At 39.6% G+C, this 6,182-nt stretch overlaps 1 long non-coding RNA gene across 1 annotated transcript; it reads right to left on the reverse strand.

Annotated features, from left to right (window-relative positions):
- Positions 1-3,799: 3,799 nt before the first annotated feature.
- On the reverse strand, positions 3,800-5,185 carry LOC128785640 (uncharacterized). The gene is made up of 2 exons (XR_008429956.1): positions 5,055-5,185; positions 3,800-4,720 (listed from the first exon to the last, which is right to left on the reverse strand). It is a non-coding gene; the product is annotated as an uncharacterized LOC128785640 (long non-coding RNA).
- Positions 5,186-6,182: the final 997 nt, after the last annotated feature.

Below are 6,182 nucleotides of genomic sequence, written 5' to 3' on the forward strand. Positions count from 1 at the left end.
ACATCCTTCATCTGTAATATTTCATTATCTAAATTGTTCCTTGTTTATAAGAAATTTATTTTATTTCAATGTTCCTTATGACAGGAACCTCACAAAGTTCAAAAAAGAGAATTGCAAAGTCCTGTACCGAGGGAAGAACAACTCCAGGCACCAACCCTTAAGATTAGCTCAGTTGGTGAGATACCTTGGTGTTGATAACACCAAGGTTGTGGGTTTACTAGCTGTATGTGCCATTCACTTATGAGTTGGGCTCAATGATCCTGTGGCTCCCTTCCCACTCAAAACATTCTGTGAGTCTGTAACAAAAAGCAGCTGTACCTGCTGGGGTCACCCAGCTGGGAAGCACCTTTGGATAAAATGACTTCAGTGTTCTGATGGACATGAGGTTCATCATGAGCCAGCAATGTGTCTGTGCCACAAAGATGAGTACTGTCATCCTGAGCTAGGATGCAGGAATGCTGCTGTAGGTAGGGGCAGAAATCTTTCCCCTCTACTCAGCACTGGTGAGGCCACACTTGGAGGAATATGTGTGAGTGCTGGGTCCCTTCTTAGCTTCCACTAGGAATCAATGAGTTTCATTAGCCTTACTATGAAGAGGAAAGCTTGAAAAGTAATCCTTAAGAAATTCAAGTCGCAGGACATTCTGGGAGTGAGAGTGTATGGAATGGAGGGGGGAACAAATACAATACTTTTATTTTATTGCTGGGCCCCTATGGACAGACACCTTTTGTAATGGATAGTGTGTCAGAAGAAAGGGTTTAGCATGATAGGGTGGGTCTCAGAATACAACTTGGGCTCAAAGAACAGGTTCTTTTCACTTTCTGACAGCAAAATTTGTGTTCCTATGGACTTAGAAACAGTTAGGAAGCACAGTGTATCCCCAAATGAACAGTACAGTTAAGAGCAATAGACTTGGAATTTGGATCTGATAATAGCCTCATGTACAAACCTTCACCTTTTCAAAATAAAGAAACCTTATATCTAATCTAGCAAAATAACCATATACTTGGCTAAATACAATTTATAACCCAACTGATATCTGAGTGGGATTACTTTTTTTCAGCCAAAATTAGTTTTAAAATCTGTCACTGGTGAGTTTCCACATATTAGTTACTGCTACCACTGAAGCCATGGTCTGCTTATTTAGCAGGAGTTCAGAGATTCACAGTGCAGCTCAGCAGTGAAGTGTGAGCTGTATCAATTTCAACAGATCCTCTGGCAGGGAAAGTCAATCACTCTGCTGACAGGAGCTATAGACAACCTTCTCGTGCAAGGCAAGCTTCAGTGCTTTGCCTGGTTACTGTGCCTTGCAGGGTCAGCTATGCAGTAATTTCCTCCTACTTTCAGGGATATTTTAGCTGACATCAATTTTATCAATGTCTATTTGTCTTTGAAAGTTTAAGTTATATAGCTGACTCCAACAGGCATTTTGGAAAATACCTGGTGAGCTCTCCTGGGATTTACAGTAATGTGCTGTCCTGGTTTTGGCTGGGATAGATTTTTTCAGAGTAGCTAATATGGAGTTGTGTATTGGATTTCTGCTGAACTCAGGGTTGATAACAGGGATGTTTTTTGCTGTTGCTGAGTAGCACTTGCAGAGCAAGGTGTTTTCTGCTTCTTCTCCTGCTCTGCCAACAAGAGGCTGGAGGTGTGCTAGGAACTGGGATGTAACACAGCTGGGATAGCTCACCCCAACTGACCAAAGGGATGGTCCATACCATATGATGTCATGATCAGCATATAAAGCTGGGGGAAGAAGGAGGAAAGGGGGACATTCAGGGTCATGGCATCTGTCTTCCCAAGTCACACATGCTTTCCTGGGGATGAACTGAACACCTGCTTGTCCATGGGAAGTGATCAATGAATTCCTTGTTTTGCTTTGCTTATGTCTGTGGCTTTTGCCTTCCCTGTAAAACCTGCTTTATCTCAACTCATGAGTTTTTTCATTTTTGCTCTTCTGATTCTCTGCCCCATCTTACTGGTAGGGTGTGAGTAAGCAGCTGCATGGGGCTGAGTGTGCTGCAAGGTTTCTCTTGGGCTTCCATCTTTCATCTTTTTAGCCTAATCTTATATATTAAATGATTGAGATCTACACTGAGAGCAACAGTCCCCAGTCCAGATGGGCAGCAGCTATCACAGTGTGATAGTTGAACCAAGCAAGCCCAAATGAAAGGAAAAAGGTGTACCTAAAACATTTTCTCTTGTATGGGTTTATTTTAATGGCTTTAGGCACTAAACCTAACTGCTATTTTAAAGTGTCATGATTTATGCAGGATTAAAAAAATCTACTGCCTTCAGAGATCTTTTGTATAAAGGTCAAATTTTTGAGCACTCAACTCTGGACCAAGGAAACCTTGGATTCCAGTCATATGGCAGCTGGACAGGGTCTGAACTCACTACATCTAGCTCTCTTGACATGTTTATGAGGATTTTTTTGAATATGCACTACCAAGAAGGGAGTAGATAAAAAAATATAATGGCATGTAATAGCATAGACCTTGTATTCTAATTACCTATCAGCTTATTTTTTTTTCACTTCCAAGGTGATATGTGTCTTTGGAGGACTGTAAAATTATTCAAAAAAATGAGGTCTGTGATGCCAAGCTCTACCCATCAGCCCTACTCTATAGCATGTTAATGGTCCTCAACCCATCCTGCATAGCTATAACTCTGCCAGCTTCATAGGCAGCATAGCCACAGCAAATTAGAAGCCAAGGGGCAGTGGTGGGCATGGCACTTTATACAGAATATGGTGATACAAATGATGCCCAAAGTTTTAGCTTTCATATTCTTAGATTCTGTACTGCCTTAGTGTGTGATTTTGAACTTCATAATAAAGTATTGTCACTGTTGACTTCATTTCAGAGAGACGAGATAGTCTTTCAAGGGGCGAAAAAAGCTAAGACTTAATTTTATACATCCCTTTATATAGAGTTATAAACCCTCCCAAGTCTATCCCCTATTGTCAGTAACAAGCTGTTACCCTGTAGTAATTGGTCAGTCTTGGACAAGGTGTCTACATACAAGAAAGGGTTGTTTGTGAGATATTGCTCTCATTCTTTTGCTGAGACGGTTGGGATTGCTGAAACAGGTGCAAGAAAACAGTCCTAATCTGTAGAATTCTTTTGCAGGGAAACAAATTGTTTTCCACCTTTACAGGCTTCTGTTTTCATGAAGAGCTGATACCTTTCTCATGGCTATGTCGGACCAAGTCAGGATTCAGTCTGCAAGGCCTTATACAGGCCTGCTGTTTGCCACCACAAAGTGTTTGCAAGTTCTCTTCATAGGATAGTTAGACAAAACAATCCTTTCCCAACTTGAGAACTAAGGACAGCCATTACAGCCTCAGTCCCAAAAAGCATAAACAATGGCAAGTTGAAGAGAGCAAACTGAGAGGATGAGACTTCATAACCTGAGGCTGTAATTGGACAATTAACTCCAATATGTAAAGGGACCAAAACTTCTAAAAGTGTGAAGACTTGTGACTGGTTGTCCATGTTGCATCCATCTCGGGTCCATCTTGGGCAAATTTACAGCCAAGCTCTTGTACTGCCCAAGGTGTATCCTTTAAAGGCCTCTTAATGAATACCTACTTTATTCCTTTAACTCTGTCCAGCCTCTGTTCCAGATCAGCCCCTCTCTAGGCAGCACAATCAGAAGGCAAAAACCAATTAGGTGACAAAGAAACAGAAAATGTGCTAAAAACTTACATAGTGCAAGGGTGAAAAGGGTGAAGAGTTAAGTTCTCATACCACAGCCCACTCTTGTCATCATATTATATGAGCTGTCTGCCCCCAAGGATGGTAAGACATTAAAAATTAATTTATTATTAAACATATACACCAACTTCAATACACATAAATTTTCCTCCAAGCTCATCATGTTGTATGAATACAAACACAAACATTCCAAAGAAATCTATAGTTACTAGAAGGCAAATGTAAAAAAAAACCAGCATTATGGAGTAAGCAGCTACTGGGATGTACAAATCAACTTATTTAACCAAATAACTCATAATTGCTACTCTTTTCACAAGTTATTTAAAACAAGCCTATAAAATTTTAAGGTATAGTACATCATATGTTGAGAACAACAGAAATGACTATATAGCCATGGAAAGACTCGTCACTACTCTCATGACTGTATATTTATTACTCTATTACTAAATTATTACTTTTCTATAAATATCTGATTCCTTCACAGGGGACATGAAAATTTTAGCCATTCTTGAGTAAAATGCTAAGTAAAATATCAGAAAACAAGTTGGTGTGTTATTTTATAGTACAATTAACAACTTTGCATACTTTTGCATACTTTTGCATTTTGTCAGTTGTTACAGTCTGCACTTTTAGTCCCAATTAAGTTTGCCTTAATTAATTGGAGGCTCAGTAAATACATACCCCAGCTATCTGGCAAAGCATTTGACTAAACTCCATGCAGCTCTTCTTGCTCTACTCTGTTTCTCAAAAAAATCCAAGCTTCAGTTTTCCAAACAAAGTATCAACAAGTCCCCCTGTGGCTTTTGAGTCCCTGCTCTAGTAGCTCCAACAAGACAACATAATCCAGCGAGGCCACTTCATCCTCACACCACAGGAGAGGCTCAGCAGTATGGGGTGTGCTTTGGTCGGGCCACACGGCGTGGGGGAAGAACTGTTTCATTGTGACTTAAAGTTGTTGTCCTCACAGGAATTAACACACTCCAGGTCCAGATTCCAGTGTTCTAATGAGTAGTTTTAAGGGAATTTTAGAGAAAATTAGATCTTCACTGGAAAGTGCTGAGGCAGGGTGCAGAAAGGACTTTTATATTGGCAGCCACAAGTGAAGGAGGGACGGAAAGAAGAAGAAAAGAAAGGAGGAAGGAAGGAGTGAAGGAGCTGTAGCCTTATATAAAAATATCAAAGAGTTTATTTTAACATGGTTTTTTACTCAGGTAAAGTATTGGCACTTATTTGTCTGTACTTAAATTAAATACAAGGTTTTGTTTCCAGCAGATTTATTCAGTTTAATTCTGTGAGAATGAAAGGAAAATTCTATAGATTTCAAAGTAAATTCACCTGTTATCCTTGTGATGATTTTCTTGACAATTATGCCTGAGAGTTTTCTGATTGCTCAAATGTAAAATATCTGGCTTCACTCTTGAAGAGCATCTTTTTCTGCCATCTTCATTTCTACTTAAACAGTTTTACTGATGTTTGTGTAAAGAAGGCAGTAAGAAAGGTTCCATTTTCATAGAACAGGTTCTGTTAGATTTTGTAAAGATACTTACAAAGGTGTCTGGGATAAATGCCCATAACGTGGTGTTCCACATTCAAACTGCTTTCCATCAGTAAGTGCCTGCAAAGACAGCCATCAGAATGCAAGACTTATAATGTGGAGAACTAATGCTTCCAAATATAAGGATACAGAGATGTTGACCACTCAATACAGTAAATGTAAACCTTCTATCTAATAGAGTATGTTTAAAGTAAGATTATATCAGTCTTACATAAGACAATAACTTACTTCAACAATAGTTTGGACATGACTCATTGTACACAAAACTGATTTTCCCACCATTACTAATGTGACAATTATGAATTACTCTAGTGCCTGAAAAACTTCTCAACTAGTACAAACATGGCAATCAGGCAAATATCCTGCCTAGCTACAGGGATCCATATGCATATGTTCCCTTTTCCTGATTCTGAAGGTGAACCATACCAGAAATGTTTACAATGTAGGCATTAGGTGAGATGAATCCCAGCCACACCCCCAACGTCTCCCATGATGAAAACAGGGAAGTATAATAAGGCACACGTCCAATATATTACTTTTGTATTAGGCAGGTAACAAATTTCTCTTAATGCGAGGGCTCTCCAAGGCCTTTTGGAACAGAGAAGCCCTGGCATCAGACAGACTCTGAGACTATGAGCATTAACAAAATGAACATACAAATTTAAAAACAGAAACCATGCATGAAATCTTACTATTCCTTTGGGATGTAACTGCACCATGTTCTAATCCGAAAAAGTATTTATTTAGGGACCTAACTGATGCTAGAACCATGTTGTTGGCTTGAGAAGCACAGGACAGGCATAGAGAGCTGTCTGTTGTGGAAGGCAGACTTCATCAACCACACTTGGCAATATCTGAGTGTTACTTGGCCATCTTTGAGTAGCAGGAGGGACGGGGGCACTAAGAGC

This window comes from Vidua chalybeata, chromosome 3 (genome assembly GCF_026979565.1).
Source record: "Vidua chalybeata isolate OUT-0048 chromosome 3, bVidCha1 merged haplotype, whole genome shotgun sequence".
Classification (NCBI taxonomy): Eukaryota; Metazoa; Chordata; class Aves; order Passeriformes; family Viduidae; genus Vidua; species Vidua chalybeata.